Below are 26,259 nucleotides of genomic sequence, written 5' to 3' on the forward strand. Positions count from 1 at the left end.
TCTCTTGGTTTTCTAAGCATTTGATGAGGTAAATTCACCACTTTGGGTTTACACACAACAACTTACCGGCATAAAAAGATAAGTTGTCTCTCTTTCTCTTTGCTCCACTGCTGTTGAGATGCCGCCATCTTTCTTGAAAAATTCAGAAGCTCTCAGGTGGTCATGTGATTCGCTGCTGATTTGATGATCTTTAAAAAGTTGCCCAGAATGATCAAAATCTTTCAGATAGACATTATGTTGCCCAATCTCAGTGGGAAAGTGTCAAAGTGCAATTGCCCAGCAACACTGCCCAAAAAGTTACCTCGTATATTACAGGGCTCCAGACTAACTTTTTGCACTGGTTGCACTGGTGCGCCTAACTTTTTTTTTTTTTTTTTTTTTTAGGTGCACCAGCCCAAAAGTTAGGTGCACTAATTTTTTTTTTTTCAACTCTATCACATATTACATTTAACATCGGCGTTTCACAGATATTTTTTTATTTCTGTAAAATACATTGAGAACAAATAACTTGAAAATCATTTGGCAAACAAACAGTCGTCATTAAGACAGCACAAATAAAACAACAAGACAAGGTTAACACTCCTCTCTAATAGTCATAGACATGCTGTATGTCAGCATACAATGCAAATGCATATGTAAAACAGAACAAAACATGGTAATTGATAAGAACATTACCTTTTACTCCAAGTGTGTGTGTGTGTGTGTTCAAGCCTCAGATGACCAACTCTTGTAATGTGGCCTTCTTGCCCTTTGGCCTTGGCTGAACCAGGCTGCCACACTCTCCCTCGCGTCAAAGTCCTCCAGACTTGGCCCCTCTACACGAATTCTTATTAAGTCTCCAACTGTGGATGGATGAAGGGATGCCCGTGCATCAGATTTTATTCTTTTTTGCGTGGAGAACCCCCTCTCGCACACTGCAGCTGAGACTGGGAGGACCAGCATAATTTGAACAAGGTGTAGGACGTTCTGGGAAATGCATCCAAGAAGTTAAATTCAGCAATGTTAATATAGCAAACTGACACAAACTTAAATTTTATATATATAAAATGTACCTTGAAATCAGTGCAGTAGGGCTCCCTTGTTACTATCATCTCCCAAAGGCTGAGGGTAGGTCTTGTCCATGAAGAGTTGTGAAATCAGCAATTTGAGACCTTGAAATTCCTCCTTGGCTTGGTTTATGTCAACAGAATTTCTGAAAATAATTACACAGATAATCAGTTCACATTCACAGCATACCTATTATCAGACATATTACATTGTCGAAGTAATTCACTATCTACCTTTGAAGAACTATAGAGAAGTGATTGAGCAGAAAGTCCAGATCCTCTGCACCATAGTCTACAAGGTCTTCTCTCATTTCAGGCCAGCATTCGTGGTTAAAAATATTAAAGGCCTTGACAGCCTGTGTTGTGCTCACCAGGGAATGCTCCCCTACTGTAAGAAAAGCTACATTTTAGTAAATGCACAATGTGCATAATTAACAGCAGTTTTGTAGAGGATGTGGTAACTACACTTGCCTAGGATGCTGCTAAATCTGGCCTTCAGGTGGTTCAACGTTGACACAATTGTTGCACCCATTGCTTTTTTTAATTTGGTGCCAGCAAGTCCACCCATCAGCTCGGATGCCTCACCTTTGAGCGGTATTGTCTGTGTTGCAAACCAGATGTTTTAAATGTTGGAAATGTTTGTACAAATACACTGTTCACTGTGTAAGTGCTAGACAAAACCATCTGTATACCTGGAATGTGTATGTTGTTTCCTGTGTATGCTGCCGCTGCCTCTTCTGCTGTGTCAGGTCAGCCAAGAACTCTGCTAGTCTTCCGCCCGGCTTAGGCCTTGCAAGCATTGCCTCTGTTGTCATCAGCAGCTTGTCAAGGCCGCACACTGCCTGTTTACATTTAACATTAAGGTATTAATAACACAGCTAATGTCCAGAAACACATCTCCAGCTCAGGTTTACTTATATCTCTTACTTGTGGTAGGATGACCTCGTCTTTTTGAAGTAAGAGGCTGAAATGGCTAATTCCACTGAATATATCAGTGATAAAATGGCAAAAGGCCACAAAAGTGGAATCCTCCATTGACTTCTTGACCTGTATGTGACTATTGTTTTACGATAGTATAATACAGATTAGCTAGTTTCATTAAACGAATTCAAGGGTATAAACTAAACTAATTTAGTGACAATATGTACTGGCCTTTGCAGCCCGGCCTGCAATGTCTGCATTGGTAGCACTCCCGGCCAAATGGTCCATATGGTAGTATACAGCAGTGAATTGCCCTGGCTTCAGAAATGTTTCCAGTGCTCTAGACACATGTGGGAGCCACCTTGTCCCCTTCACTCCACTGGGCATCAAAGGGCTTATCCCCAAGTCAGCTCCAATGGCCCTCAGCTCCCTCATTGATTTTGGGCTGAAATGGTAGGTTTTCCAAATCAGATGCAGAAGGTCATACAACTGGCCGATTAGCGGATTTTCCCTTTGCACAGACAACATTGCCAATTCCAATCTGAAAAGAAGCACAATTTCACATGTAGCCATATCAATTCGATTCAGTAATATGACCCTTGGGTAAGTTCTAATTTGAAGAGAAAGCTGGTCTCACCTGTGAGGCATGCAGTGGAATATGTGGTCCCCTGCCTCCCTCTGCATCAGGGCTAATGTGGTCCCCTGCCTCCCTCTGCATCAGGGCTATGACGCCGCCTTTGCTTCCCAGATTTACTGCCGCACCATCTGCACCCAGGGCAACTGTCTTATGTAGCCAGTCACAGCACTGCTCCCCAAGAGCTTCAAATGCCTGCTTTGAGGCTTCATAAAGTCCTATGAAGAAATTATAAAGGCAAAAAATGACTAGGGTCTATGAAATCAATATTTTTAATATAATGCAATCCACTTTTGATTTTTCAATATATCCTATTTAAGTAGAATATTACACCACAATAATAATTATACTATTATATAACTATAATGATAAATATAATGTTGCAGAATATTGCTGATTGTAAATATACCGAGTTTGCGATGAAAAAATGATTATTAGCTATATTATTATGACGACCACTAGAGGGAGCATTTTACCTTGCGCATGTCCATGTTCAACTTCGACGTGACCGATCAACAGGTTGACAGGCTTCCCTCTCCGCAAGCAACGTCCAAAGACGATGACGCACTCTCTCGAGGAAACATCCGTGTCTCCGTCAATGAGAAGTGACATATATTGGCTGCTCGCTATCTCCACACTCGTTTTCCCCTTTAGGGTGTCTGCTATAACCCCTATAAACTGGGCGCAGGCCATGTCGTTGCTATATGTTGGGTTTATAGCCAGCCCATTTTTTTTGTGAAGGATAACTTCTGAACGAAACTTAGTGAACGGGAGTTCCTCTCTGGCTATGTTATATGCGATGTTAAATTTGGCAATCATCTCAGCCTCTTCAGCTGACCTATTAGCAGCTGTCTGGCGCTGAAAAGCATCGGGAAGGGGTGAAACTTGCGCAGTGCATTTATCCCGGCATGATATATGTTTCGCGGATGCACTGTGTTTTTTAAGTGTCTCAATTCGAAATGTATTGCACCCGGTAACAAAAGAAGTATTGCCTGCCATGGTCTTTCCGCACTCCTTGCAATACATGCAGAACATAATGTTCTCCTCTTTACTATGCCTCAGCCAAGGAAACTGACTAAGCCATTCTCTTCGAAACGTGTACGTCTTTTTCTTTAGCTCGGGTTCATTTACCGTTTCTGCTGTCTCTGCTGTGGTCTCGTCATCTTTGTCTTTCTGTCCCTCCACGGACACAGAGGCCCTTGCACTAGGAACAAAAAAACTATCTATAGTTCGTTTCATTGTACTAGTTCATGACTAACATTTAGCTACATGAATGAAATGTGTTCAGCTATCCCAGTCAGAGAACTCCCGCGGTCGAATTCCCGCGGTCAAACAAATGACGTACAATGCTTTGACAGGCCCCCATTTCGACTGGATACTGAAACCTTTGTTTTGAAATTATACACAATTACGGCTTGGGAATACTTTATGGTTGTGTTCTTTTTGTGGTTGACGGAAAGAGACTAGCATAGCATTGGAGCTGGACAAGGTTAGTGTGGGATGCCGTGGCGCTTCGTGACTCGTAACATTTAATGATGTTTTATTATCTCGAGCTTCCATTTACTCAACGATGTCGCTGTCTAATTGTATCAGTCGGTTTGTTGCTGAATCACAGCAAAGCCGAGCGTAGCCTGTGCACCACTGCACTATGCAGTATGCAGAACAGTCTGCGCGCACCGCTGTAAACAGTTAGGTCTGGCAACGTTCGATCCCATTGTTTTAAAGGCAGGTAGCCTACTCAAGCGGCCGAATGTTGATGTTTTGATCTACGGACGTGGTGGCTATGATATATTTGCAGCTTACAAGCATTACCCATTTGCGGGGTAAAATGGAAAGGTTAGTCTCGCGTCCCCCACGCCCACCTCTCCCTCAGGCAGCTGGTCGCACCGGTGCGACCAAAGATTTTTTTAAGGCGCACCACTCCGAAAGTAAGGTGCACGTGCGACCAAATTGGTCGCACTCTGGAGCCCTGTATTATCACCTTTAGTCCAGGCTACTGATGACCTAATAAATAGCAATTAAATTTAGTAATTAAAAGCAATGGGTAGGTGAACTGATTTGCAGTGTAATACAGTAGTTCGATGCTTATTCAGTCACCTATTTAAACTTTGCCAGTCATCAAATCTTGACAATGGCACATCTGGCTCTGAAGACCACCATATGTCCATAAGACGCGAGAGGAATTTTTGGGAGTGCAGGGGTATTTTCAGAGAGAATGACAAGTCATTTTAGTCCCCCAAGGCATCCAGGGTTGCTGTGTACCAACTCGCGCTCTCTCAGCTTGTGGTTGCCTGGCTCTATGGGGCGACTCCAGGTTGGGTTGTTTAGCCAAACACCACTGATGCCTGGCTCTGATTGATCTGAAACATTTATAAAGCCCCTTTCACGTATGAAATCTGTTATTGTATGAGGTAAAAACATAACACATTTTCATTCCCACTCAGTCTTCTGTAACTGATGTGTTTTCCCACTTGACTGTATTTAACAGAATGCTATGGAATGCAGACCATGCGAGACCAGATGTTACACACAATTCATGAGGTGACAAGTCCACCGTTGTGAAAAGCCCATGCCGAGACATTAGTTAGCAACATGGCACAAGTGGAGCTATATCACATCTCTGAGAGTTCTCTTCCTGTTCGTGAGCATTTGTTTTGTTCAACCAAAGGCTGTGTTTAACATTTTTTGCTTATCCTGTGGGACAACTGTATCTTATGACTCACTCAAGCATACAAGCATGACCGCCAATCTTGTCTTTGCTAGTAGTTTTGAGTTTATTGCCAGTTGCTTTTACATTGTCTGCAACATCACGACCAGTCACGACATGTAAATCTCATGGCTCGGATTCCCACTGGAGCCATAAGAAAAGATTTCTGTAAGCGTGTACGATTTAAAGTGAATGGAGTGACAGTTCCGTTTTGCTCCTATTCCCACAGGACACCATTACTGTATAATAACAAAGTATGTGGTTTTCACTGAAAGTGGGAATGGGGAATAAAGTGAGGAAATAAGAAACTCCAGAGCAATGTAATTTTTCATGGCGAGTTTGAGATCTGACTTTTTTTTCTTTTCTCCCCTTCCCCTACTTATCCTTTCTGACTTTACTGACATACATATTTGATAGAAGCTATTATATACAGTATATAGACTACAGATGTAGCCACAGATGTGTAAATTAAATATTCAAATATCAGCTAGAGTTTGATTGTCGACAGCAGTGCTGTTGAACCCAGTGGTGATCCCACACTGCATTTTTCTTACATGCCATGATGCAACTTTTCAGGCTGGCAAATAGAAATGATTTGTTCAATTGGACTTGTGATGTTGGAGCATCTATTTGAAGGGTGGAGGAATGTGTCTTCTTGGCTGTAGGCTATTACACCTCCCCATGTCTTAGGCTACATCCACACGGCTATCACTACGTTTACATGCACATTGAGAGAATCGAATTTCTGCCGTTGCTCGACTGAAATCGAAGTTCAAAATGCCATGTATACACCTTAATTCGGCTGAAATTGAACCGAACTTGATTTCTTGGAATCGAGCTACACGACCTAGATTATGCGATTTCTGCCGAGCTAGTTAGTGCATGTATACCCTATTGAGCTACGTATTCGAGCTACTTACTTCAGCACTGCCCCTTCCGGAAGTGACAAGACCACAAGGGAAACACAACAGCCTCGGTCGGCATGACAACGAATCATGACAACGGCATGAATCTTTTCTTTTTGTGGCATTGTTTGCACTGTTAAAATTTAGCTCACTTACTGTATCACCAAATACATCTGTACAGCTGTTGCATAGCTGTGAATTGTGTCGAAAAAACAGCCTCGGTCGGCATGACACTTCACCTTATCCGCCCACTTTATTAGGAACACTTCTGTTCGTACAAACACTCTTCTTAGAGTTTAGAGTTTATTTTATTTTTAAAAGGGACAGTGCACAAATTAAACATTATCCTTGTGGTCAGGACAGATGTCTGTACCAGGTTATAGCAGTGCATGCTAATTTCCGCCTGTAGTCACTTTGTTTATACTCTTGAATAGCTCTTCTTCATGACGACAACCGGAAGTGTACCAACACGATGGGGCGTGTAGCGCCACCTGTGGCTCGGGTGCACAATGCACCTCATAACAATAGCTCGATTTAAACACTGTGCATGTAGGATTGGATTTCTCTGGCACCCCTGCTGGGACCTTCCGCTCGATTACCGACAGCAGCTCGATTTGGATGTGCATGTAAACGTAGTCAATGAGTTTTTTATTTTTTTTTATTTTTTATTTTTTTAAAATATCGCGTCCACATGGGCAACGGATCAGTAAAATATCAGGTACATATGGCAACGCAACGCTTGCTGAAAACGATGCAATACGCATGCCACACCTCTACGTGCACTGTAAGACGGTCCCATCGGAGACACCAGAACAATAGAAGAAGTAGACGCATGCGCATAAACCCCTTCTTCTGTAGCATCGGCCACATAAAGTTTTGATTATTAATCAGTAGCGTAAAACGAAAGACGCGGAAAGAGGAATGAATGGGGGTAGATGGAAGCCGCTACGCCAACATTCTGATATCCTCCAGAATTCTTTAATGGTCCGGAATAAATTGAATGCTACACGCTGATGGATTACTTTGTTCTTCTACGCCCTGTTTGAGGAATGTATTGTCGGACTTAAACCAACATCTGAAGAGGTGAGATCGCTCCTTTTTTTTTTTTTTTTTCCTATTTTTGCTGGCGGGATTGTTTTTGTTTTTGGAAAGCGCACGGGTGGTGTGCGGTTTGGTTATACTCAGTACTTCCGCAGTGTTTGGACTAAAGACTCTGCCCTAAGGGCCATTTTTCTCTCTCTCTCTCACTTTGCACCATCTCATCTCATTATCTCTAGCCGCTTTATCCTGTTCTACAGGGTCGCAGGCAAGCTGGAGCCTATCCCAGCTGACTACGGGCGAAAGGCGGGGTACACCCTGGACAAGTCGCCAGGTCATCACAGGGCTGACACATAGACACAGACAACCATTCACATTCACACCTACGGTCAATTTAGAGTCACCAGTTAACCTAACCTGCATGTCTTTGGACTGTGGGGGAAACCGGAGCACCCGGAGGAAACCCACGCGGACACGGGGAGAACATGCAAACTCCGCACAGAAAGGCCCTCGCCGGCCCCGGGGCTCGAACCCAGGACCTTCTTGCTGTGAGGCGACAGCGCTAACCACTACACCACTGTGCCGCCCCACTTTGCACCATTACACAATAAATATTCACAGTGAAAATATTTTGTAAGCGCGTTTCATGAACCAAGTTATAGGATTTGTTGACAACTCGCATCGAGTTCGTTACACTTCTACGCGGCGTGAAGCACTCACAGTCATGTGGTTGTGACGTCATCGTAAACAAATCCGTTCTACTCATCCAGATGACTTCGCAACGGCGCCGTTGCTAGATTTTTCCACTCTGGAACCCGTTCTCAAAAGATTTCGTCGGTGCCGTGTGGACGCCAGGCCGAAACGATAAACAATTTTATCAGATTCACCTGAATCCGTTGCCGTGTGGACAGGGCCTTAGTCTAGGGGTGCGGCCTCTAAACGGAGACCATTTAGGTGCTTGATATTTAAATAGTGATGGTTTAAAGACACCACGTTTATCAACGTTTGATCATTGTTATGCTGTGATTTGGCCAACATAGCGCTTTATGATTTTCTGGCTTGTTATTGTTTTATGTAGGTGATAATTGGCATCTTGTGCAAAAGAGAACTAGAATTAAAGAAGTTCAGGCACTGGGAATGTTTGGCCAGGGACATGGCAAAGTGAAATTGTTCCCATATACAAAATAACCATAAAATGTCTTGTTTGTTTTTGCTGACTTGTGCCAAAAATTTTGTGCTGTTTTTTTTTTTTTTTTCCTTTTTTGTGATTCTACAGTATGTCTCAGATTTCAACATGTAATATCTGCAAATATCAAACCGCTACAAGCTATATATATTTATTTTTTAATATACAGCGCACTTTTACACTAAAAGACCAGAGGCCTAAGCCATATTGAGCCGTTTCTTCATGTATTCCTGTTTATGAAGGCTTTTGTGCTCATCTTTCAACAAATCCAGCTTTCTTCATCTTTCTACACTGGTAGCCAACCCGTCTAGCTTGTTAGGTAATTCTACTTATTTTAATTTATATATATATATATATATATATATATATATATATATATATATATATATATATATATATACACACACACACACACACACACAGTGGGGCAAAAAATTATTTAGTCAGTCACCAATTGTGCAAGTTCTCCCACTTAAAAAGGAGCAATTCCAGCGTTATGGACGTGACACTTGAACTCAAAATGGCAACAAATGACCCAGTGCATGTTTTATTGTCTCCCAGTATTTAAACAGGTGTTGCATATTTTAAGGCTGTACCATACTGGAGAAGTGATAGAACAAGAACAATTCCCATAGTACATCTAGGGCATGCCAGAAAATGCCAATAAAAGATGCGTTATGGATGTGACAGAAAAAGTATCACTTTTCTTGGGTGACTGTACATTTTTATCAAACTCTGTGAAATCGTAAACCTAATGTCGAAATGGAGATATCCATTTGATAGAGGGGTCCAAGGTGAATATTAAAAAATCTTTGTTTAAAATATTTTATATTTCATGCAGAGTTTCGGAAGGAAAAGTCAGCGTTATGGATGTGACGAAATTCCGTTATGGATGTGACGCGTCTGAAACAGACATGGCATATGTTTAGAAAATCAGCAATTTAACCACCATAACCCTTTGAAAAACTCTCTAAATATCAGCTAAAACTATCAAAGTTCTTAAATAATATTTAGGATGGCTATTGTTTTGCTGTTTTGTGGATTTTAGCATACATTTCTGTGGCTTGTGGCAATAATATAGAATTGTACATGATCAAAGTTGATTTTAGCTTGGGTTTTACATTATAAGAAAGAAAGACTGACAGTGACACATTAGGTTGGTTACAAATTGGTTCAACTTATTCACATCTGTAAAATACAGGCCTAGGTGATATCTCTGGGAGTGGTTTTGATGTATTACATGTTGCTTTATTTTTGCATGGTGAGGTTGACATTTACATGGAATTGCCCAAAGATGAGAGAGGCCTGTAATTTTCATCATAGGTATACTTCAACTATGAGAGACAAAATGAGAAAAAAAAATCCAGAAAATCACATTGTCTGATTTTTAAAGAATTAATTTGCAAATTATGGTGGAAAATAAGTATTTGGTCAATAACAAAAGTTCATCTCAATACTTTGTTATATACCCTTTTTGGCAATGATAGAGGTCAAACATTTACTGTAAGTCTTCACAAGGTTTTCACACACTGTTGCTGGTATTTTTGCCCATTCCTCCATGCAGATCTCCTCTAGAGCAGTGATTGTTTTGGGGCTGTCGCTGGACAACACGGACTTTCAACTCCCTCCAAAGATTTTCTATGGGGTTGAGATCTGGAGACTGGCTAGGCCACTCCAGGACCTTGAAATGCTTCTTACGAAGCCACTCCTTCATTGCCCGGGCGGTGTGTTTGGGATCATGGTCATGCTGAAAGACCCAGCCACGTTTTATCTTCAATGCCCTTACTGATGGAAGGAGGTTTTCACTCAAAATCTCATGATACATGGCCCCATTCATTCTTTCCTTTACACGGATCAGTCGTCCTGGTCCCTTTGCAGAAGAACAGCCCCAAAGCATGATGTTTCCACCCCCATGCTTCACAGTAGGTATGGTGTTCTTTGGATGCAACTCAGCATTCTTTCTCCTCCAAACACGACAAGTTGAGTTTTTACCAAAAAGTTCTATTTTGGTTTCATCTGACCATATGACATTCTCCCAATCCTCTTCTGGATCATCCAAATGCTCTCTAGCAAACTTCAGACAGGCCTGGACATGTACTGGCTTAAGCAGGGGGACACGTCTGGCACTGCAGGATTTGAGTCCCTGGCGGTGTAGTGTGTTACTGATGGTAGCCTTTGTTACTTTGGTCCCAGCTCTCTGCAGGTCATTCACTAGGTCCCCCCGTGTGGTTCTGGGATTTTTGCTCACCATTCTTGTGATCATTTTGACCCCACAGGGTGAGATCTTGCGTGGAGCCCCAGATCGAGGGAGATTATCAATGGTCTTGTATATCTTCCATTTTCTAATAATTGCTCCCACAGTTGATTTCTTCACACCAAGCTGCTTACCTATTGCAGATTCAGTCTTCCCAGCCTGGTGCAGGTCTACAGTTTTGTTTCTGGTGTCCTTTGACAGCTCTTTGGTCTTGGCCATAGTGGAGTTTGGAGTGTGATTGTTTGAGGTTGTGGACAGGTGTCTTTTATACTGATAACGAGCTCAAACAGGTGCCATTAATACAGGTAACGAGTGGAGGACAGAGGAGCCTCTTAAAGAAGAAGTTACAGGCAGCGCTCGAAACTAACGGTGTCCCGGGGACCATAAAAAATGTCATCGGGACACAAAATTATCATATCTGGGACAATCCCGGGACAATGGAAAAAAAATAGATCTAGAGACGACAATTCCCCCGGGGGAAATCGTGAGAGTGATGCAGTGCGCGTAGCAGTCACAGTTGCCGGAGCTGAGCTGGACTGTATTTTTGTCTCTCTCTGCTCAGCGCGCGGGTGGGGGAGGGGCACACAAAAAGGGCAGCTTTCCGTCAGAGCGCTCCCTCCAAACAACGGGGGTTTACACGAAAACGGAAGGAGATATTCACAAACTTATTTCACATTGAGTGCCACAAGGGTCTCCTGAACACACTGATGTACTTTTTTTGTCTGTAGTGTAAAAATTGAGGACACTAGAGCGAGTTAAAAACGAGTGACTTTTCTGATTTAACAGTCAAAGCGCAGCCACGTTTATAATGGCAGTCTATGGGGCTGCGCGCCTGCCCTCTCCTCACTTTCAGGCTTCTCATTCAAAAACTGCAAGTCCTATCGTGTAGGTAGACACATTGTGTGAATCAGGACAAGTGTGACTACTAATTTTGAGAAAATTGTGTGTGTAGAGTGAAAATTGGGGCTGAAAACACAGTTTAAATGAGAAAGTTTGAGCTATTTTTCCAAGCTCTCTACACTCTAACTTAACGAGCTCCACTGGTGTGTAACGCAATAAACACCCATTATAAAGCTGGAATTTCTCCAGGAACCCACATGGTGTTTGAGCTGGGTCTGAGCCAAAAGTATAGAACCTTGCAAAAAGTTGAATGCCAGATCCACAGAGGAGAAGTTTCTCTACGTTTTAAAGTTTGAATCATGTCTCTAGGTGAAAGCATGCCAGAGCAGCGGATGTTTGAAAATGTGTGTAGTTTTTCAAATAATTCCATAGAAATGAATGGGAAATTTATCTAGGTCAAAGAAAATGAAATTAAGCACTGTAAATAATGTAAATGATTTCTATGACTAAAGGTTACAATTAAAAAAAATTTGGATTACATTGCTTTGTTTGCACTTATATGATATGACACTTTTATCCAAAGTGACTTTACGGTTTTTTACAGTGTTACAGCCCCTGTAGCAATGTTGGGGTAGGTGCCTTGCTCAAGGGCATTTCATCCATTGATGGTATGGCTGATGGCTTTCAAAACATCTCTGAATGGGGCAACAGGTATATTACATAAAAATGGATAACGGTAATGGTGAAAATGATAAGTTGGGCTTATAAATGCCAACAGATATTCAAGGTACAAGTAGATGAAATGAACATAAAAGGGGTCTTATTTTCAGCTAAAGTGTACTGCAGATGTAGTGAGTTGAAACATTTTCTGAATGAGCTAGTTGGCCCCTTTAAATAAACGGGTATCTATTCATACAGTGAGATCGCCAAAGTTTAATAAACTGAAAATGCAATAACTGTAATTTTGAAGTAGATGATGTATAGGACATGTGTCACTTGTGTTTTGTGACTTATTGTAAAAATGATATAAAGGGTTCAAAATCGCATAGTTACAAATATAATAGTAACTTCATATGATAATATTAACCACTGGTTATTTCAGAGAGGAAAAAAATGGGGACACTATTGCTTCCATTCGGGACAATACAACACAGAATTCGGGACCACTGGGGGACACAAAGAAAAAAAGTTAATTTCGAGCCCTGGTTACAGGTCTGTGAGAGCCAGAAATCTTGCTTGTTTGTAGGTGACCAAATACTTATTTTACCGAGGAATTTATAAATTAATTCATTAAAAATCCTACAGTGTGATTTCCTGGATTCTTTCCCCTCATTCTGTCTCTCATAGTTGAAGTGTACCTATGATGAAAATTACAGGCCTCTCTCATCTTTTTAAGTGGGAGAACTTGCACAATTGGTGGCTGACTAAATACTTTTTTGCCCCACTGTGTGTGTCTGTGTATGTGTATATATATATATATATATATATATATATATATATATATATATATATATATATAAAATATTTTTTTTTGTCTTCGTTGTTGACGTTCATTGAAGAGTCGGATTCCAGCCCCGTGGTTCTACTCATAACCTGGCAGTCTTTTTTTTTTTAAACGTTTTATAAATGTCACTTCCTGTCCTGCTCTTCTATCAACCCTACAATACGCCATCTGCATTATTCTTCAGTAAACAACACGTGTCGGTGAAATGAAAATTAAATGAACTGAAAATCAGTAAATTGTGGCCATCAATGTTGATGAATTGTAGCTTTAAACTGTGACCTAATAGGGCTCTGTGCAATTGGTGACTAAAAATAGTGTTCTTAAGTACATTTACACAGCTCTCTGTTATGCACACCTCATCGTGCATACTCCTTTCTTAGGTGAGGTTTACATTAGACCGTATCAGCGGATCATCAGATTAATGTTTTTAAAATGATTAGTGTGCACACAGCAACACCAATACACGATTCGCGTGCACACAGCAACGCCAATACACGGATACGCTCGGCTCCGCAGGCATCCTGCGCTCCAAATCACTCTGCCCTGAACAGCGAGTGCCCTCTGGAGGGTGCGCACTCCGGCCCTGCGCAGCTCACACAGCGCGCGAGCAGTGATTCGGGACTGAGCCGCTGTGTGTGATCTCAGTGCATGTCGGGCATGCGCGTCACTTACCACTTGCAAGTGGAAGGATGGCAAGCCTAAAGACAATCATAACTACACAATGGGCAGTATTTGCATCAGTATTTGCAGTATTTTCATACTTTTATACTCTTTAATGAAAGGTGATACAAGGCGGAAGTCCGCGCCGTTTTTCAGCAGTCGCGTCACATGACCAACGCCAGCGAATCAGGAAGGTGGAGGTCACAGTGACGTTGTCCAATGACGACGCCAGCTAGAGCTCAGCACAGCGTATCCGCATATTCTCAATGTTTACACAGCACCGGACCAGACACGATTTGGATTGAATACGTGGGCGCTGGCGGATTCCCATTTCCTGGCGTTTTAATGTAAACGGACAGTGCATCCGTGAAGAAAACGAGACAGATACGGTCTAATGTAAACTTGGCCTTAAGGGGTATATGCATGCTTGAGTAATTCTCCAAGCTATGGGCAGACATTTGCTCTACTGCTTTCCTCATTAGTAAAATGAAGTTCTCGTCTCAAATCTAGTTTCCATGTGTGTGACCTGACAATACGTGTTTAGTTTGATTGATTACACAACCTCCTACAGCTGATCACCAAATTTATCTTTTATGCATTTCATCATTCCCCTTTTAATGGGCATCTCAGTCTTGTATAATATTTTTGCTAGATTGAAAGTAATAGCATCAGTGATGTTTGTGTGAGGTCTTAGAGTTTAGAAATGATGCAGAAGAAAACATTACAATTTTGTCATTTGTGAATCATGAATGCCTGTGATTCATCAGACCACCCCGAGAACAGTCGTCAGAAACCTCTGCAATTAGTGTGCTAGCATAAGATACAAGGTCGATGAAATGAAGTTGAATGAATGTTGTCGGCTTTATCCGTCACACTTCAGGCATTTGCGCATGTGGGTTTTTAATTTAATTTTTTTTTTTTTTTTTAATAAGGAAGAAATTCTTGTGGACCTTGTAGCTCACTCATGTACAGATTGATTTGCTTGGCCAACTGACTATCAGTTTATCCTATTCTTTGCTTTCTCACCTCCTTTTGTTTTAAGAACAAAACACTGTCACCCTCAGGGCAATGTGAAATGAGTAAAAAGTAAAGGAAACCACCCCCTCTCCAAATACACTTTAAAAGATTTTCAAAATAATTGAGCATCCAAATAATTTTGAACCGAGTAAGCTCCGGTGGATTTGAAATCTGGAACTCAAACACTCAAGATGGTGCAAACTAAACCAGAAGTTAACAAGTAGTCTTTAATATGTCTCTGTATATTTGTCTAGAGTTGTAACAGATCTCACCCACTCAGATCTGTTGGCCGAATGTAACCACAGATTCAAAATGAGTCACTCAACCATTCATTGTTTCATATTTGTAAGCAGCTAGTCTTCATGGCGAGGTGTGAAACGTTGCACACGGTTTGCCTCCACAGAGAAACCAGCACTGCGAGAGCAAACACATTAAAGCCTCCATCTGAAATGAGATGGGAAGTTTTTCTGTCTGAGTGGGCTGAGAATCGTGACTGCTGGCTCTCTTGTGAGGAAGAGAACTGAAACACAAGTAGGCATGCTGCAGCTCCCCCACACAAGCATACACGCCCCTGCTAACATCACTACTGCATGCTGGATTCTGTGCATTTAAGCAGAAACCCACATTAGCACAACAGGTTTCCAAGGAGACGAGTGTGCTGCTGTTATCCTTTACCTGTTAATAGTGCTGACTGTGAAGATACAATAGTGAAATGTTGCTACCTTGATTGATCAATTTGATTATTAAGCAGAACTCGCTATAGAAACTTGCCTCAAGTCAATTTTTACTTTAGAGTCGTCTTAAAAATGTAGGCATTTTTCGACCTGTGTTTTCAATTACTCATCTAAAGCCCTTTAAAGGAATACTTGTGCTCTGTTCACACCTCATATACCCCTTTTCCACCAAATCAGTTCCAGGGCTGGTTCGGGGCTGGTGCTGGTTCACAACTCGTTCAACTTGCGAGCCAGCTGAGAACCAGTTTGCTTTTCCATAGCTCGCGGTGCTAACGGAAGACACGTCAGTTACGTTGTTGTATACGTCATTACGTCGCTGTATACGTCAGTTACGTCGCTATGTTTGCATAAACCTTGGCGCGAATATCGAAGCAAAAACAACACGGAAGAAGCAGCAGCAATAATAATAATAATGGATGACTTCGCGTTTGTACAGCTGCTGCTTCTCGTCGCTTTAAAATGGCGATTTTTCGCGGTCTTGTTATTGTTGTTGGTCTTAACAACTCCACCACCCCCCTGCTGACGTAAGCGGTTCTTTCCTCTGGCCCAGCAGAGAGTTGGTGCTAGCCTGGAACCGTTTTTTCTGGCCCCAGAGCCAGTTCTTTGTCAGTGGAAACAGAAAACCCGGTTCCAAACTAAGCACTGGCCCCGAACCAGCCCTGGAACTGCTTTGGTGGAAAAGGGGCAATATTGACCTCTGTCTCTCAGGTGATCCGATCACAAGTGAACAGCTGAAACACACAGAACTTTACACTTGTTATTTTGAATGGATCTCTGGTGACCATTTGTGATCATATTTGAAATATCCTTTCTGTTGGAGAAAGGCTGTTACGTACACATTAATGTCAGTATTCTGCTGCATATGCTATCTAGTGTTGCTGTATGGGCAGTTTCAAGCATTTCGATCACATTATCTGCTAACAAAACGTACACCGATCAGCCATAAAATTAAAACCCTGACAGCTGAAGTGAAATTATATTGATTGTTGTTACAGTGGCACCGGTCACAGGGTGGGATTATTAGGCAGCAAGAAAAGTCAGTTCTCAAAGTTGATGTGTTTGAAGGAGGAAAAATGGGCAGCTGTAAAGATCTGAACGACTTTGACAAGGGCCAGATTGCCCTTCCTTGGACCACTTTTGGTCGGTACTAACTACTGCATACTGGGAACACCCCACAAGATGTGCCATTTTGGAGATGCTCAGACCCAGTCATCTAGCCATCACAATTTGGCGGTTGTCAAAGTCACTCAGATCCTTACGCTTTCCCATTTTGTGTTGCTAAGCGGTATCCAAGCACGTGACCTCTCACTGCAAAGAGCCTATCGACATAAAATTATAACATTCTGGTGTATAAACTTGCTTGTCTTTCTTTTGGCGTTTGCTGATTTTTTTTTTTTTTGGTGGTTTTATCGCGAGTCTCTGATTTGCATAGATGTGCTGTGGTTTTGTTTTTTTTTTCCCCCCTCACAGGATGGCGTGTAGTTTTTCACCAACCAGCAAGGCAGAATACCTTTCATAATGGCAGCATTTGAAATGCACTAAGCATAGTACAGTATACAGTGGTGCTTGAAAGTTTGTGAACCCTTTAGAATTTTCTATATTTCTGCATAAATATGACCTAAAACATCAGATTTTCACACAAGCCCTAAAAGTATATAAAGAGAACCCAGTTAAACAAATGAGACGAAAATATTATACTTGGTCATTTATTGAGGAAAATTATCCAATATTACATATCTGTGAGTGGCAAAAGTATGTGAACCTTTGCTTTCAGTATCTGGTGTGACCCCCTTGTGCAGCGATAACTGCAACTAAACGTTTCCGGTAACTGTTGATCAGTCCTGCACACCGGCTTGGAGGGATTTGAGCCCATTCCTCCATACAGAACAGCTTCAACTCTGGGATGTTGGTTGGTTTCCTCACATGAACTGCTCGCTTCAGGTCCTTCCACAACATTTTGATTGGATTAAGGACTTTGTCAGGACTTTGACTTGGCCATTCCAAAACATTTAACTTTATTCTTCTTTAATCATTCTTTGGTAGAATGACTTGTGTGCTTAGGGTCGTTGTCTTGCTGCATGACCCACCTTCTCTTGAGATTCAGTTCATGGACAGATGTCCTGACATTTTCCTTTAGAATTCGCTGGTATAATTCAGAATTCATTGTTTCATCAATGATGGCAAGCCGTCCTGGCCCAGATGCAGCAAAGCAGGCCCAAACCATGATACTACCACCACCATGTTTCACAGATGGGATAAGGTTCTTATGCTGGAATGCAGTGTTTTTCCTTTCTCCAAACATAACGCTTCTCATTTAAACCAAAAAGTTCTATTTTGGTCTCATCTGTCCACAAAACATTTTTCCAATAGCCTTCTGGCTTGTCTACGTGATCTTTAGCAAACTGCAGACGAGCAGCAATGTTCTTTTTGGAGAGCAGTGGCTTTCTCCTTGCAACCCTGCCATGCACACCATTGTTGTTCAGTGTTCTCCTGATGGTGGACTCATGAACATTAGCATTAGCCAATGTGAGAGAGGCCTTCAGTTGCTTAGGAGTTACCCTGGCGTCCTTTGTGACCTCGCCGACTATTACACACCTTGCTCTTGGAGTGATCTTTGTTGGTCGACCACTCCTGGGGAGGGTAACAGTGGTCTTGAATTTCCTCCATTTGTACACAATCTGTCTGACTGTGGATTGGTGGAGTCCAAACTCTTTAGAGATGGTTTTGTAACCTTTTCTAGCCTGATGAGCATCAACAACGCTTTTTCTGAGGTCCTCAGAAATCTCCTTTGTTCGTGCCATGATACACTTCCACAAACATGTGTTGTGAAGATCAGACTTTGATAGATCCCTGTTCTTTAAATAAAACAGGGTGCCCACTCACACCTGATTGTCATCCCGTTGATTGAAAACACCTGACTCTAATTTCACCTTCAAATTAACTGCTTATCCTAGAGGTTCACATACTTTTGCCACTCACAGATATGTAATATTGGATCATTTTCCTCAATAAATAAAAAATATTATACTTGGTCATTTAACTGGGTTCTCTTTATCTACTTGTGTGAAAATCTGATGATGATTTTAGGTCATACTTATGCAGAAATATAGAAAATTCTAAAGGGTTCACAAACTTTCAAGCACCCCTGTATTTACTCAGAGATTTGTGAACGTCCAGGCGATGGCGCTGCACAAACTTGACCCAGTTTCCTCTCGGACCTGGATCAGATGGGAACTGATGCATCTGTATCCCAAGAGTAGAAGTTGTTCTCATACAACTAACGTTATTCAGTGCTCCGACAGCACAATATCTAAACACCCTCCCCCTCTTTTTAAATTTTTTTGTTTTGTTTACTGTCCGCCATAGTGAAATACGATATGTGATGGTAAGTTTGCAACCAATGTGCTGTCATGGCAGTGTTGTATGACAGGGCTCGAAATTTGCGGTGGTCCGGTTGCCCGAGGCGACTTAATTTGTCATTTGGCAGGTAATTCCTGTCACTAGGCAGCCCGGCTGGCAAGTTGAAAATAAAAAAAAAATATATGAAGCAAGATTCAGACTAGGGCTGTGCGATATATCGAATATACTCGATATATCTCCGAAAATTGTGAGATACATAAAATTATTATATTGTAACTATCGAGTATTTTATGGTCATCTGCTGACTTGCGTTTGTTTCGTGTTTGTTGCGTTTGTTTAAAACCTTTTCCGGTGGTTTTCTCCCTGTCCTTCAGGCAGTAACGTGAGAGGCTGCCAAAGGGGAAAAACAATAGCGTCAGGCGCACTCTAACCAATCCCGGGCGACATCTAGGTGCTGAAAGGAACTTGTGGGCAGTGTTGCCACATTGGGCAGTTTTAAGTGCATTTTGGTGGGTTTTGAACATATTTTGGGCTGGAAAACGTCAGCAGTATCTGGCAACACTGCTTGCGGGAAGATTTTCTAGTTCCGGTTTACAGCGCTGACTCAGTTCGTGCAATCGCTGGTGTTGCATAGGCTACCGTGTAAGCTCTGTCAATTTCAGCGACAAATTAAAAATGGAAGCGGACGAATTGGTTCCGAAAAGAACTAGTAAGGGGTTGGATATCGCGAGGAGGACGTGGAACAGCAAATGCCAATTTGTAAAGTGTGCAAAAAAAAAAACAGTATCAAAATACTCGGGTCTTGAAATAAATGCACATTAGTCATGAGCAATGGTAACTACTCTCTTTTGTGCTATTTTTGACGGAAGTAAAATTCATACATGAACAAATTTTGGCGAGTTGATTTTCTGTTTGGCTAGTTACTTTGGAAGGTAACTAGTCCGGCTGGCTGGTGAAAAAATATATGAATTTCAAGCCCTGTATGATGTGCTTTGGCCATGACTTATGAACGGGCAGGTTTTTTTTTTTCTTTTAATTATTTTATTTATTTTTAGTAAGCCCACGGAAATTCTTTGCCTCATAAAACCGTCAGTTTTTTATTATTGCTGTCTGAAACTTTGGATTTGTATTTTTTCAACAGTATGTTTATTGAAATATGTCAAATATTTTAAAACGTAACTTGATCATTATTGACCTCTTGTTAATGCACTGTTTCAGTTCACTAAACCATTTTGTTGCAACTTTTTCAATATAAATTCTCTCTTTCTTAGTTAGATGTATTTTCATGCAAAATTCATATAAGATAATTCTGCAACCTATGGCTTTTGTACATCAGCGTAAGCCAACACGCAGACCCAGGAGTTGGATAGACTTATCAGGATTTTCTCTGAATGCCTTTTAAGAGAAGAACTACTTTTTTTTTTTTTCTTTGCATTGTGTACCATTTATAATATCAGTATAATAGTAACTTGATATCATTGTGAAAATTCAAGTCATAATATAGGTTATACACTCACCTCACACTTTATTAGGAACACCTTGTACACCTCCTCATTCATGCAATTATCTGATCAGTCTATCATGTGGCTGTAGTGCATAAACTCCTGCAGATATGGGCCAGCAGCTTCATAGGTAATGTTCACATCGACTACTAGAATGGGGGGGAAATGTGATCTCCGTGATTTTGACTGTGGCATGATTGTTGGTGCCAGATGGGCTTGTCTGAGTATTTCTGTAACTGCTAATCTCGTGGGATTTTCATGCACAAAATTCTCTCAAGTTTACTCAGAATGATGCAGTGAAGAAAAATGAGAGGCAGTTCAGACAGAAATGTCTTATCGTTGAGAGGTTAATGGAGAATGGACTCTGATAACCACGCTGTACAATTTTGATGAGCAGAAAAGCATTTCAGAATGCACAGTCTGTCAACCCTCGAGGCAGATGGGCTACAACAGCCTCTGTCAGCCAAGAACAGAAAGCTGAGGCTGCAGTGGGCACAGGCTCACCAAAACTGGACAGTTGGGAAAAACATATCCTGGTCTGATGAATCTTGATTTCTGCTGAGGCACACAGATGGTAGGGTCAGGATTTGGTGCCAGCAAGCATGAATCCATGGACCCAACCTGCCTTGTGTAAACAGTCCAGGCTGTTGGAGGTGATGTAATGGTGTTGGGAATGTTTTCTTGGTATACTTTGGGCCTGTTGATATCAATTGATCATCACTTGAATGCCACAGGCTATATGAGTCCCGTTGTGCATCTCTTCATGGCCACAATCTTCTAATGGCTACTTCCAGCATGATAATGTATCACGTCACAAAGCAAAAGTCGTCTCAAACTGGTTTCATTAACATTGCGATGTTCTTCAGTGACCTTCCCAGTCACTGGATCTGAATCCAGCACAACACCTTTGTGATTGTGGTCAAACGGGAGATTCACAGCCTGAAAGTGCGTCTGAAAAAAATCCACAATTGTGTCAACATGGACCAGAATCTCAAAGGAAATTTCCAACATCTTGAGGAATCCATGCCATTTATATATCTCATTCTCATCTCATTATCTGTAGCCGCTTTATCCTGTTCTACAGGGTCGCAGGCAAGCTGGAGCCTATCCCAGCTGACTACGGGCGAGAGGCGGGGTACACCCTGGACAAGTCGCCAGGTCATCACAGGGCTGACGCATAGACACAGACAACCATTCACACTCACATTCACACCTACGGTCAATTTAGAGTCACCAGTTAACCTAACCTGCATGTCTTTGGACTGTGGGGGAAACCGGAGCACCCGGAGGAAACCCACGCGGACACGGGGAGAACATGCAAACTCCGCACAGAAAGGCCCTCACCGGCCACGGGGCTCGAACCCGGACCTTCTTGCTGTGAGGCGACAGCGCTAACCACTACACCACCGTGCCGCCCCGCCATTTATTTATTTTTATATATATATATATATATATATATATATATATATATATATATATATATATACACACACACACCGTATTTTCTGGACTATAAGCCGCTACTTTTTTCCTAGGTTTTGAACCATGCGGCTTATACAAAGGTGCGGCTATTCTGTGGATTTTTCTTCCACCACTAGGGGCGCTCTAACCGGAAGTAGAATCAAAAATAAGATAGACGAAAAATCAATGCAAAGAAGAATTAGCAGATCTTTAGCAGATAGAACACGCACGACAAATTACTAACTGGTAATTATTTTCAAATCCAGCGAAGATGATTAAAGTGACTTGTGGTTTCAAACAAGAGAAATGAAGGTAAATAAATACCGGTTATTTTCTCTTGGTTCTGTTCCGTTTTAATCAGCAAAGCTGCTGCCATGTTAAAAGGCACTGTTCGGAAAGAATCTGTTCAGGTACATACATGTACATTTACAGTACAAAATCGTTCTGTACATGCAGTAAATATCTAATTTTTCAACATAGATATCTGCGGCTTATAGCCCGGTGTGGCTTGTATATCTTTTTTTTTTTTATTTATTTTTTTTAAATAGAGCGGATGCGGCTTATATACAGGTGCGCTCTATAGTCCAGAAAATACGGTATATAAAGTGGAGGCTGTTTTGAGAGCAAAGGGAGGCCCTGCCCAGTATTGGTATAGCGTTCCTAATAAAGTGCTTAGTGAGTATTTTGTTTAATACAGTCTGAAATATTCCTTCATAGTTGTAGTTTGTGGTAAGGCAAATGGTATAAGGCAAGAAGCCAAGTGTACAGTGATTTTTAAGAAGGCCAAAAATTCCTGTTGGCACTCCTGTGTAATTAAGGCCACATAATCCATGAGTCAAGTGTTGCGTTTTCTGTGCTGCCTGGCCCTTTGTGCTTCCAGTCCTGTAGGACTGCAGTAATGACAAAGCCTTAAAATAACTCCGTGTTGGAGGCCAAGACTAACAGGCTGCTGGTTTTCCTCTGCAGATTAGCTGGCTCTGGGCTTTTCTCTCACAACAGTGGGGAACATCAGACGTCCAGCCAACTCTATAAGTGAGTGCTAAATGTGGGTTTGTGTGTGGTGTGCTGATTTTAAATTCTTGCTATACATGTGTGGTTGTTGGATGATGATTTATTATTATTATTATTATTATTTTATTTATTTTTTTGGGGTGCGTGTTAACCATGCACTGATTTTGTTGTATACTAACTATATTGTGCTTTCCATTATTACATGAAATCCATTTTTTCCTAACCCTTTATCCGGTTATATAAGCTACAGCGGTAGTGTACGTGAAGAGAACGTGTGGCATGCTCCATTCATTTTCCCGTTGTGTTGTGTGTCCTGACCTATGACTCGGGAGCACAGCTCACTGTAGTGTCTGCTCTTGTTCCCATGACTCACTGGCAAGGGGAGATCTCTTTGCCAGAGATTCCCATGCTCTGACATACACTTCGACCCAGACTACTTGCACACTTCTGTGTGTGTGTGTGTGTGTGTGTGTGTGTGAGTGAGTGAGTGTGCTCCCATATGGCTGCGTTGGTCACAAGTGTTAGTGTTTGCATGCTGATAATTAAAATGTCAGCAAATATAAGTCATTTGATAAAGGTTTATGGCTTGAACAACATAATTGAACTAAAGAATACAATGGGCTTATTGCTGAGCTGTTGGGAAATACTACCACAAAAATCTTTGGTCACAAAATGTTCTGTTATATTTTTCAATTAAACACTGGATGAGTGACAACAAAAATATAACCGTATTTGCACTTGGTTCTAGCCACAACATGTAGCTGAATCTACGTGTTCAACACTGTGGTATCCAATATCCTGTGTGTGGTGATGTGGGTGTTTGTTTGTTTTTTAAAAAAACACCTGGTCTGTACTTTTATTCGTCTGACTACCTGAACCATCGGTAGCTAGGCAACAGCAAAGATTCCTCTATGCTGAGCTGCTGCTGTCATCTGCCAGACATGTTATCTTCACTACAGATCTGCCAAAACCAGTGCATCGGAGCTGCAGCCCTTGTTGTAGATTGTAATGGGTGTAACGTTGGTAGGTTAAATTCCAAACCTGCCATTCACTTTGTGGAAGCTGCATCTGTTTCAATGTAAATATACAGTGCATAAGAATGGCATGCATGCTTAGTAAGTAGTCGGTATATTACCATATTCAGTAGACCTTGCCACTCTCTGACACGATCCTGCTTGGAAGAGTATCCAGGGCCTGGACCATCAGTGGCGTGATACTGGTGCATTTTTAGCTATGAATGTTGTGTGGCTTTTAAACTCCAGCCTTCCATGTAGGGAGAGAGAATTCGCTGTGCTCAGGCAACATACAGGTCTGGATTAAAATATACTTAAATAATGATGTAATGGAGGCTCTGTGATCAAGTCCTTATTTGTTCTGATGATATCTTTGTTGGAATTCCAGGCATTTAGCCTTGTTTAAATTCACTACACAGCAGCTTCACCACTTTTTTTTTTTTTTTTTTAAATCCCCCGCTGGCTGAAAGGCCCGAAGGGGGATTGTTATGGCGGTGTCTGTCCGTCCGTCCCGGGAAGGGTACTCACCTTCTGAAATCAATTCCTCTCACAATTTTTGGAGGAATTTCACAAAACTTGACCGGATTCTTTGTTATATGTCGGTGATGCACGTATTGCAATTTTGTTCAATTCAGTCACATTTTACCAGAGTTATGGCATACAGTAGTTGCCAGCAGGAGATATTGTGCTCTCGAGCACTTTTGTTTAATTATTATAGTGCTTTCCCTTGGGCTCTCGGTTAGAAGGAATATTCCACATGAAATCTCCAGTGCTGAGATAGTCAATAAGCAGAAGCAGTATTTTATAAACATTTCATTTACATCACTGTGTGAGAGTGATGAGATGACCTGTTCGAGTGTCTTTTACAGATACCTTTTAGTTAAGATTTCTGAGATCTTGTAATCATTGCAGGTTCGGTCATCATCTGTTTTATGAAATATCCACTTTTTTTTTTTAAGACTCTTTTTTACAGATGTGAGATCTGACCTTTTGAGTGTTAATCAGTTGCTTTTAAGGAAATTGCAATAATCTTTTCACAGCTTCATAACAAGAAATATACTGTGTTAATCGGCTGAAGGGTAAAAACTGTTTTCTGGAAAGATGGGATATTTTGTCATCTTCTGTGTTTGTTCAAACGAGGAAATTAACTTGAAACTTTGCTCGAAAGTCTTGTCATTTTAAAAACAACTGGGGATTTAAGGATTGATGCATTTCCTAAATAATATTAAAGTGCTGATGACACGAACATGACTCTATGCAATTTCTTAAATAAACTATACAACATGGCAAACATGTTAGATTTCTGTTATAATTACGTGAAAAGAAGCTGTTGTTACGCGAATATCCAACTTTTAATTGCACAGCGCAAGAAAACTGGGTCCGTGGCTCGCGGCCATGTTGTGACGTCAGCGGAAGAACATGCTGCGGTTCACTGGCTGTTCTGCTCAATGGAAATGGCGCATGAAAACGCCGGTGAACTCTCTAGTGCTAGCTCTTCCTCTTCTGGGAGTCTAGAATTGTGTTGTGAGTGGGATAGATCGGAAGAATCAAGTGATGATGAACACGGGTGCATCCAACCGTACAGGTTTGAACCTGTTACTGTGCAATCTGAGAGCGACTCCGACTCGGACAGCGGACAGGCAGACAGCCCAGCATTGAACACCACAAGGTTGGATAACAAGGATTGGTAGGTCAACCCGTATTTGTTCAAAATGTTACGGAATCAGTATTTTAATATTGTGTATTGTTGTCTTGCATATGTAAACACTGCTTATATCATGTAAGCCGTATGCTACACTGAATACATAGTTCCTAATGGAGCATGCAAACGGCTAACATAATAAGCTTACGACTGCCTGATCCATGATACATTTAGGATAATATTGGCAGGCAGGTCTTCTAGTTTATGGCTTCTTAGTTTTATCCTTGAATGAAGCAAAATATTTGATAACCTACATCAGCGTAAGCAAATGACAATCTGTAGCCTACTTGTCTGGCTAAGTTAGCTTTCCCTCAGTGTTTGCTTTGAGAAACAAGCTTTCACAAGCAAATACATGACTGATATCACGCCGGCTTTATGATTACATTTATGATTATCATGAATGTGTACTCTATGATGTGTACTCTATGATGTGTACTCTATGAGCGCTCTGGAGCGAGTGACTTCCAAGATGGCCGCGCAGACCGCATGGTTACTATTTTTAGCATCATGTCGGAGCACTCTATAGCTGTACGTACCTTTTATCTTATGTCGTTTCTCAACACATGTTCTGACAGTTGGACTGTCTTTGGAGGAGTCGCCTTGTCCCAGGCGACTGCTGGATCCGGCATAGCTACTAGTAGACCCCCTCCGGAATACTGTAGGCACTGCTGATGGTAGTAACACACGTTTGTGCTGAACTGAACACCCAAGAGATTCTTTTAAGCTGGGAAGGGTGTCAAAACAATCCAAATCGAAGTGTTCAG

General features: G+C 41.5%; 1 protein-coding gene and 1 long non-coding RNA gene across 3 annotated transcripts in view; one reads left to right on the forward strand and one right to left on the reverse strand.

The window, feature by feature from the left end:
* ncalda (neurocalcin delta a) overlaps positions 1–26,259 on the forward strand; it is a 112,275-nt gene that overhangs the window by 15,667 nt on the left and 70,349 nt on the right. The window contains exon 2 of one of the 2 annotated variants that reach the window (XM_060922099.1): positions 22,736–22,801. The exons of the other annotated variant lie outside the window; for it this stretch is intronic. The gene's annotated coding sequence lies outside the window, so the exon portion shown is untranslated. The remainder of the gene's footprint in view (positions 1–22,735; positions 22,802–26,259) is intronic. 2 annotated transcript variants of the gene reach the window in all.
* Positions 1,614–2,074, reverse strand: LOC132886061 (uncharacterized). Its single transcript, XR_009654660.1, has 3 exons — positions 1,974–2,074; positions 1,739–1,888; positions 1,614–1,647 (listed from the first exon to the last, which is right to left on the reverse strand). It is a non-coding gene; the product is annotated as an uncharacterized LOC132886061 (long non-coding RNA).

Source organism: Neoarius graeffei, chromosome 5, assembly GCF_027579695.1.
Source record: "Neoarius graeffei isolate fNeoGra1 chromosome 5, fNeoGra1.pri, whole genome shotgun sequence".
NCBI classification, from domain to species: domain Eukaryota; kingdom Metazoa; phylum Chordata; class Actinopteri; order Siluriformes; family Ariidae; genus Neoarius; species Neoarius graeffei.